Genomic DNA, 10,960 nt, shown 5'->3' on the forward strand with positions numbered 1-10,960 from the left:
ATAGTTTTAACATATCTATGCCATCTTAAAATAACTCAGATTTTAAGGAAATTAAAAGTTATAAGTTTTTTACCCAATCTGTTTGCCAAGGTCACTTAGGTTGAAATTCTAAATTTAGATACAAATCCCTGGTCACACTTCCAGAATATTGGACATAATAAACTGCCAGATAAACTTAGATACATGTATGTGACAACAGTGGAAAACATTGAGAGGATCCAAGATGAAACAAGCAGCTGCGATTGCCATGGTAATCAATCGGATCCATATTCCATAACCTGGGGTGGCAGAATTATCTGAAGAGAGGGTCTGAAGTACTTATCATCAATTAACTTGCATTAATAAAATATATAACACAAATTTAAATTCATATGTGATCTTTTATTGAAAAGAATTTTCAAGAATTATTACTGTTAACAACTAAACATGTAAATTAAAACAAATATCTCATAAGCAAGAGAATTAATGGATGTTAACAACCTTGTATTGATCATAATAAGGAGGCTGACATCCATCAATTCTCATCCTTATGTGGTTGGTGTTGTAACATGAATCATTTAGTGTTTGTTTGTTAGTTCTGTAATGAAATCATATTAATCTGACTTTAATAAGGCATCAAATAAATAATTGGTTGGAATAATTATTAATTAGATTGTAAATTATATAAATACTTGACCATGTTACTCTGAGTTCATAAAAATCTTGCTATTATTTCCAATAGATTAATTCAAATAACCTATAATCGTTTTTAACACTAAAATGTATATCAATAAGCTTCTACTATCAGTGAATAACGTATGTTGTAATAATTCTGAATCAATAATTTTCTTATATCAACTGAGATTTTTAAAAAATTCGATCTATCAAAATATTTCAGTAAATCACTTCCTTCTCAGGTCATTTTCAAAGGATGAGGAAATGCATTACTGAATGGATCATGTCTCTTCATAGAAATGCTGAAATATTCAAAGCATGATTTAATGGGAATTAAATTGTACGATTTTGCGGAACGAAAACCATTGACAATGATGATATTTCTATGTTTAAAGACTTATTACTGCTAAAGTAATTTGCAGTAGTAATAGATATCAAGGCTCATTGCGATTTTCGGATTTAACTAAAATCATATCTAAAAATCTGTAACAAAATAAATAATAACTAAGAGAGAGGACAACAATTTCAACCAGATTGTACTTCAATGTAAGTAATGGCAGATTTCGATCTGCACTAACCGAAATCAGATCACTGTCATATTTGTTACAGTGTGTCACGGCCGTCTCGCGTGTCTCATTTCAGCAATATGACCTGCTAACTCAATGCCCGATGTTGCCAAAATACATAATTCAAAAATGATTTTGTAGTTACATGTACCTTAGATACCCATGGTGAGGTGAGGTGAAATTGGGTTTAACGTCGCGTCTAAGATTATTGCACTTATATAGCGACGTGCATGCACGTGTATGTGTGTGTGTGGCTGCTTGTACTAGTCCGGACTGATGCCGATTTATAGTGCTAGCTCACTGAGATACCATGCCGCAGTTTAACATGAATACCCCACTCAGACACAGTATACTGACTCCGAGCCGACCAGTCCTTGTTTTAGCCCCTTAATGCCGAGCGCCAGACAGGGTAACAACAAGTACAATCTTTTAACGTCTTTTTGTATGACGCGGCCCGGGATCGAACCCTGGACCTTCCGCTCTCCGGGCGGACGCTCTACCACAAGACCACGGAGGCGGTCCAGATACCCATGGTCCTTAATATGTTAGCCTAACTTTGGTTGCTGGTCATCTATAGCCCGTTTGTTCTAATGTTTTGTTTTGAATAGTCATATTTCATGGTTACATGCTAATTTTAAATACGGGCGGTCGGGTAGCCTAGCGGTTAAAGCATTAGCTCGTCACGCCGAAGACTCGGGCTCGATTCCCGACATGGGTACAATGTGTGAAGCCCATTTCTGGTGTCCCCCGCCGTGATATTGCTGGAATATTGCTAAAAGCGGCGTAAAACCATACTCACTCACTAATTTTAAATACAAATCTGTGTTACTGTAGTTGTTTTACTGTCCATTGCGGACAGAATTATATGATCTATATATCTTTGCTATTGATAAATAAACTGCTCTCATCACGATAAGATTCGGGGTAGAATAGGTCTTCAGCAACCAATGCTTGCCGTAAAAGGCGACTATGCTTGTCGTAACAGGCGACTAATGGGATCGGGTAGTCAGGCTCGCTGACTTGGTTGATGCATGGCATCGATCCCAATTGCGTGGATCGATGTTCATGATGTAAATCACTGGATTATTTACAGACCGCTGTCATAAAGCTGGAATATTGCTGAGTGCGGCGTAAAACAACAAACCAAAAACCATCACGATAAATTACTCACAACGTTTCGCCCAAGGGAAATATTGCACAAGCTAAGCACATTGGCTTGTTTTATCTAGGTACACTCTAACACCTATGTCCCCTGACGTATGAAGTCGCAATTAACAAACAAAATCGATACGTTGATAATAAACGGTAATAGGGCCGAATAAGTAACAGACAGTTAATAATAAGGTACCCTAACTTAATTAGTTTGCATACAATTTCCAGACGGCGCTTATAGTTTATAGAAAGTTTAATTCAAAGGTAGTAATACATAGAGAATCTCACCAAAGTGTCTTTTGATATTAAATATATCAATGAGTGTTGATATATTTGATGTCAAAAGACACGAGGGTGAGATTTTATTTATCATCCAACAGCATTCTTCCACCTTTTTCAGTTTGTATACAGTAATAAGCAGTGTTTTAAGCGTAAAAAGTACTGCTAACAGCTCCAGTAGCATGGTCATTAGTGATGTCATTTCATTGTGACGTCATGGTAACCAATAACGTCACAATGGTCTGCACAGCATTGTGATTCAATTTCATTTCAGCGATATCTACAATGTAGATATCGCTTGATCTCACCCAAGTGATATCTTCTGTGGGAGCCTATTTTGGATGATAAAAAATAATAAACTTACCTTTTCAAATCAATGTCTTTTATCTAACACACTGAGTTTGCATTAACATTTTCAGGAATCCGTTATGAACATAGGAACTATGGAAACCATCCCACTTGTGATTTAATCTGAATAATACAAGACACATGTAATTACATTACAGTTAACAGAGGTCGAAACATACTGCAGTCGCTACCGCGTTACACTGAAACAAGATGTGCTGTGTCATTTTGTGCTGTGTCATTTTTCTTCATGACCCGTGAAGATTCCGGGGTAGAATTGGTCTTCAGCAACCCATGCTTGCCGTAAAAGGCGACTATGCTTGTCGTAAAAGGCGACTAACGGGATCGGGAGGTCAGACTCGCTGACTTGGTTGAAGCATGTCATCGATCCCAATAGCGTGGATCGATGCTCATGATATCAATCACTGGATTGTCTGGTCCAGACTCGATTATTTACAGACCGCCGTCATAAAGCTGGAATATTGCTGAGTGCGGCGTTAAACAACAAACCAACAAGCAAAACATGTTCTTCATCCCAGTCGCGTATGCAGGAAACGGCGATTCCAGACATCGTTTTGAAAGACGCGTTACACTGGACAATAAAAAGGCAAGAGAACATCCCCCCCAGCATGCAGACATTTACAGGTCAGATGAGGGGACTACTCGCATCATCTGTACAGGTTCTATGACTTGACCAACTAAAGGTCATCGTGTCATCTTTTCCCGATGGCATGGATCATTTCTCCTTTTCTTAGTCACTGGTTTTCAAGGTCCAGACTCGATAGGTGCAATGCAGTGGAGTAAGCACGTCACTCGGTGAACTACATCAAATCTAGAGATATTTCAAGAATTGTATTTTCTTGGAAGCAGAAACTGGTGCAATAATGGTATAATTTGAGTATATTTCTTTAACTGAAATCAATGTTTGTTTGTTTTGTTTGTTGTTTAACGCCACACTTAGCAATATTCCAGCTATATGACGGCGGTCTGTAAAAAATCGAGTCTGGACCAGACAATCCAGTGATTGACATCACGAGCATCGATCAACGCAATTGGGATCGATGACATGCATGAACCAAGTCAGCGAGCCTGGCCACTCGATCCCGTTAGTCGCCTTTTACGACAAGCATAGTGACCTTTTACGGCAAGCATGGGTTGCTGAAGACCTATTCTACCCTGATCTTCACGGGTCCTGAAATCAATGAAGATACAATCATCATCAGTGCCTACTGAAAAAAGCGCAGGGGTGTCCAAGTCGCAATTCTCTGTAAACATGTATGCAACAACATCAATGTGTTTACATATGTCCATTTTAAGAATATGAATTTGTTTACATAAACAAAAAACAGCATTTTCCCGATCATTAACGTGTGTCATACAAAAGGCTTATGTTATCGTGTTTTACACCAAAGCCTCACTACAGGAACAGTATGGAAACCCGTTATGCTAAAAGTGAGAAATAGAGTGAATGATGATTTACGTCTCATTTTATGCACCACTTCTCGTTGTACTGTATAATCGAGTTTCGGCAGTACATGAGTGAATGAGCCGTAATCCACTAATGATTTCAACCAAGTATCACAGTGACATATACAAATGACATTTCCCCAATAAATGTATTGAGTACTTTCTCAAAACAATCGGATATTCTTAAACGGAGCTTTGAGCTATTTGTTACAACTAGTAATGCCGTTTGTGATTTAAATGAAATGTAACTTGACATAATGGCTATTGACAAATCTGCGAAGTGTGTCGAAAACCTCCAATTACGCATTGTTTGGATAATTAAAAATAAAGTATGCATATAAACTGACATCAGTAAATCCGTGTATTGTTTACGTTGAATATCGTCGTCATGTCAACATTATACCTATAGAAATATACCTTACACTGACTTCAATCAAGGTTGACTCTTTAGTTTTAAAGATCCTGAGGACTTTGAATTAGTTTTGTTTGATTGTTTGTTCTTTAACGCAACATTCAGAAATATTCCAGCGATGAGATGGTTGTCTGCAAACAATCGAATCTCTACCAGACAATCTAGTGATTAACCCCCCTGAGCATCGATCTACGCAAATAGGATTCGATGGCGAGCCTGACCACCTAATCCCGTTCGAAGCTTCTTTAAAACAAGCATAGTTGCCTCTTCCGTAGGTTTCAGCAGACAAATTCTAAATCGCATCTTTGAATTAATGAGGTTGTTACAGTGTCAAAAGGTCCAGTTGGTTGTCGTTTAATGAGAGACATATGCATTCCAATCTGGACCAGACAAACCAGAGGTAGAAAATGCTAATACCCGATTTTATAGTGCTAGCCCACAGTTTAACATGGATACCTCACTCAGATAAAGTATGCTCCGAGCCGACCAGTCCTTGTTTTATGCGCTTAATGCCTAACGTCATGCAGGGTAGCAACAAGTACCATCCTTTGACGTTTTTTTGGTTTCATGCGGCCAGATATCGGGTCACTCACCTTCCGTCACTCCTCACTTAAAAGCAAATATTTTACATCATGTTGGTCTAATTTTGTAAACACGAGGGGAATTCATCCTGGATCTCAGGCGGGATGAGCAAATAGTTTAACCACGAAGTTACACCAATGCACCACACAGTGGATGATAAAGAGTTCAATGTCATATCCATGTATATCTAAAGTAAAAGAAATTCTTATTGTCATTTAATGGTTTATATAAGATAACTACATGATAAATCACAAAGAACAATGAAGAACGTAACGTGTTTTATTTTACGATAAAACATTGTTCTATTATGACTTCATTTCTGGAGATACGGATATGTGCTCGAAACGTGATGGCGTTATTTTTGAGAGGTAAGGATCTAGTTAGTTGTTCCCCATAGATGTTCCTGGGCAACTTAGATGAACGCAATGGCCGAACGATCGCATGCAAAAGTGGACAAGATATGATAGCCGGTATTTGGAGAAAAAGTACAGATAATTGACTTAATATTTGTGAAAGATACCAACATTAACCTCGCTGTTTATAAAATGGACTTGTGTTGTAATCGCGCAGCTGTCTGTGAGATACCTCTATAAAATCGGAGATACCAGGAGAGCAGTGAGAAATCATATTGAACCATATATGAGACTGCAAGATACCAACCTGATGCTGAGAGATACAGTAATGTCTTCGGTTTTTCGTAGAGTATTGCCGGATTATTTAGTTTTATTCACAAATTGTTGGTGTGGGAGGTTCTTGAAAGAGAGTTTTTTATGACCACTGGAGTGAAGATTCAGTTGATGTGATGATGTCCATTACAAAATTTAAAAAGTGTTGACATACATGGCTGTAAATATGTATGCAACAACATGATTACATTAACTAAAATCAGCATTTTTCCGATGATGAACGTGTGTCATATACATTGCTTATGTTATCGTGTTTTACACCAAAGCCTCACTACAGGAACAGTATGGAAACCTGTTCGACTAAAAGTGAGAAATAGAGTGAATGGTGTTTTACGCCACATTCTATGGAACATTGCTGGTATTTCTCGTTGGACTGTAAATAATCGAGTTTGGGCAGTACATGAGTGAATGAGCCACAATCCACTAAAGACTTCAACCAAGTATCACAGTGACATATACAAATGACATTTCCCCAATAAATGTATTGTGTACTTTCTAGAAATAATCAGATATTCTTAAACGGAGCTGTGAGCTATTTGTTGCAACTAGTAATGCGGTTTGTGGTTTAAATAAAATGAAACTTGACATAATGTCTTTCGGCAAATCTGCGAAGTGTGTCGAAAACCTCCAATTACGCATTGTTTGGATAATTAAAAATAAAATATGCATATAAACTGACATCGGTGAATCCTTGTATTGTTTACGTTGAATATCGTCGTCTTGTCGACATGATGCCTGTAAAAACTCCGTAGGTTGCAGCAGACCAAATGTAAATCGCATCTTTGAATTAATGAGGTTGTTACAGTGTCAAATAGTCCAGTTGGTTGTCGTTTAATGAGCGACATATGCATTCGAATCTGGACCAAACAAACCAGAGGAAGAAAATACTGATGCCCGATTTTATAGTGCTAGCCCACAGTTTAACATGGATACCTCACTCACATAAAGTATGCTCCGAGCCGACCAGTCCTTGTTTTCTACGCTTAATGCCTAACGTCATGCAGGGTAGCCACAAGTACCATCCTTTGATGTCTTTTGGTTTGATGCGGCCGGGGATCGGGTCACTCACTCACCTTCCGTCTCACATCACATTAAAGCAAATATTTCACATCATGTTGGTCTAATTTTATAAACACGAGGCTAGTCCAATGTATTCAGGTCTCATTGTATCCACGTGGGGAATTGATCCTTGATCTAAGGCGGGATAAGCGAATGGTTTAACCACTAGGTTACACCAATGCACCACACAGTGGATGATAAAGAGTACATTGTCATATCCATGTATATCTAATGTAAAAAAATTCTTATTGTCATTTAATGGTTTATATAAGATAACTACATGATAAATCGCAAAGAACAATGAAGAACGTAACGTGTTTTATTTTACGATAAAACATTATTCTATTATGACGTCATTTCTGGAGATTCGAATATGTGCTCGAAACGTGATGGCGTTAATTTTGAGAGGTAAGGATCTAGTTAGCTGTTCCCCATAGATGTTCCTGTGCAACTTAGATGAACGCAATGGCCGAACGATCGCATGCAAAAGTGGACAAGATATGATAGCCGGTATTTGGAGAAAAAGTACAGATAATCGACTTAATATTTGTGAAAGATACCAACATTAACCTCGCTGTTTATAAAATGGACTTGTGTGGTAATCGCGCAGCTGTCTGTGAGATACCTCTATAAAATCGGAGATACCAGGAGAGCAGTGAGAAATCATATTGAACCATATACGAGACTGCAAGATACCAACCTGATGCTGAGAGATACAGTAATGTCTTCGGTTTTCGTAGAGTATTGCCGGATTATTTAGTTTAATTCACAAATTGTCGGTGTGGGAGTTTCTGGAAAGAGAGTTTTTTTATGACCACTGGAGTGAAGATTCAGTTGATGTGATGATGTCTATTACAAAATTTAAAAAGTGTTTACATACATGGCTGTAAATATGTATGCAACAACACCATTACATAAACTAAAATCAGCATTTTTCTGATCATTGACGTGTGTCATATACATTGCTTATGTTATCGTGTTTTACACCAAAGCCTCACTACAGGAACAGATCTAGAATGGAAACCCGTTCTACTTAAAGTGAGAAATAGAGTGAATGATGTTTTACGCCACATTTTATGGAACAATGCTGCTTTATCTCATTGGACTGTAAATAATCGAGTTTGGGCAGTGCATGAGTAAATGAGCCACAATCCACTCAAGATTTCAACCAACCATCACAGTGACATATACAAATGACATTTCCCCAATAAATGTATTGTGTACTTTCTCAAAACAATCGGATATTCTTAAACGGAGCTGTGAGCGATTTGTTACATCTAGTAATGACGTTTGTGCTTTAAATGAAATGAAACTTGACATAATGGCTATCGGAAAATCTGCAAAGTATGTCAAAAATGTCCAATACGTATTGATTAGATAATTGAAAATAAAATATGTATATACACTGGCATCAGTAAATCCATATATTGTTTACGTTTAATGCCAAAAGAAATATTGCCTTATACAGAGTTCAATCAAGGTTGACTCTATAATTTCAAAGGTCCTGAGGACTTTGACTATTTTTATTTGATTGGTTGTTCTTTAACACAGCATTCAGAAATATTCCAGCTATGAGATGGTGATCTGCCAACAATCGAATCTGGACCAGACAATCTAGTGATTAACCCCCATGAGCATCGATCCACCCAAATAGGATACGATGGCATGCATCAACAAAGTCAGCGAACCTGATTACCTGATCCCGTTCGTAGCTTCTCTAATACAAGCATAGTTGCCTCTTCCGTAGGTTGCAGTAGACCAATTCTAAATCGCATCTTTGAATTAATGAGGTTGTTACAGTGTCAAAAGGTCCAGTTGGTTGTCGTTTAATGAGAGACATATGCATTCCAATCTGGACCAGACAAACCAGAGGTAGAAAATGCTAATACCCGATTTTATAGTGCTAGCCCACAGTTTAACATGGATACCTCACTCAGATAAAGTATGCTCCGAGCCGACCAGTCCTTGTTTTATGCGCTTAATGCCTAACGTCATGCAGGGTAGCAACAAGTACCATCCTTTGACGTTTTTTTGGTTTCATGCGGCCAGATATCGGGTCACTCACCTTCCGTCTCTCCTCACTTAAAAGCAAATATTTTACATCATGTTGGTCTAATTTTGTAAACACGAGGGGAATTCATCCTGGATCTCAGGCGGGATGAGCAAATAGTTTAACCACGAAGTTACACCAATGCACCACACAGTTGATGATAAAGAGTTCAATGTCATATCTATGTATATTTAATGTAAAAAAATTCTTATTGTCATTGAATGGTTTATATAAGATAACTACGTGATAAATCGCAAAGAACAACGAAGAACGAAGTGTGTTATATTTTACGATAAAATATTGTTCTATTATGACGTCATTTCTGGAGATTCGAATATGTGCTCGAAACGTGATGGCGTTAATTTTGAGAGGAAAGGATCTAGTAAGTTGTTCCCCATAGATGTTCCTGTGCAACTTAGATGAACGCAATGGCCGAACGATCGCATGCAAAAGTGGACAAGATATGAGAGACGCTATTTGGAGAAAAAGTACAGATACACGACTTAATAGACTTGTGCTACATTGCCGCGGTCGGATTTTATGCAGGGAGCCATCATTAATTAGATACGGGTAAATATTTTAAATCTTGAACATTTTATTAGAATCCTTAAGGAAGATGCACATAATACTGATATTTCAAATACGAAATAAACGACTCGTTGCGTCCTCCAAGTTTTATGGGGTTGGTGATTTTGTGTATTTACCATTTTTAATTTTTAGTTTGTTATTATTTAAGCGAAGTTTTGAGAAATGTGACCTCCTCTAATTAAGGAGTAACATATAGTTAAGTATATGATGGTTGGCTGGTTGGTTTGTTGTTTTACGCCGCACTCAGCAATATTCCAGCGGTCTGTAAATAAACGAGTCTTGACCAGACAATCCAGTGATTAATATCATGCCCATTGGGATCGATGACATGTATCAACCAAGTCAGCGAGCCTGACCACGGGATCCCGTTAGTCGCCTCTTACGACAAGCATAGTCACGTTTTACGGCAAGCATGGGTTGCTGAAGACCTATTCTACCCTGGAATCTTCACGGGTCGTATACAAACTGAAAAAGGTGGAAGAATGCTGTTGGATGATAAATAAAATCTCACCCTCGTGTCTTTTGACATAAAAAATATCAACACTCATTAATATATTTGATATCAAAAGACACTTGGGTGAGATTCTCTATGTATCACTACCTTTGAATTAAACTTTCTTTAAACTATAAGCGCCGTCTGGAAATTGTATGCAAACTAGTTAAGTTAGGGTGCCTCATTATTAACTGTCTGTTACTTATTCTGAAGATCTATTCTACCCCGAATCTGCACGGGTCGTTAAGTATACGAGTCGAAATTGGTTAACAAACTCGAAAATATTCTTTATTTAACGGTAAAAGGAATGGATGTTGAACAGACCGTTGATAATGAGGAGACCAGATTGAATTAGTTTTCAGAGTAATACCTGCCTCTATTGACCAACCTGGAATAAATCTATAATATTTTCTTACAGCTGATTGAACATTTATTTCACGGTAGTGATACAAAATAATAAACATTCGTTGTCCAATCGATGTCTTTTGAATAAATCCACTGTGACCGCATTAACATTTCAAGATTGTCTTTGGAACATGATATTTGGAGAAAACATCCTGGTTGCACTGAATTAACCTGAATAATATAGTATACATCTAATTACATTGGTAACAGATGTCATAACAC

This window comes from Haliotis rufescens, unplaced genomic scaffold (assembly GCF_023055435.1).
Source record: "Haliotis rufescens isolate VD_foot unplaced genomic scaffold, xgHalRufe1.0.p SCAF_60, whole genome shotgun sequence".
Taxonomy (NCBI): domain Eukaryota; kingdom Metazoa; phylum Mollusca; class Gastropoda; order Lepetellida; family Haliotidae; genus Haliotis; species Haliotis rufescens.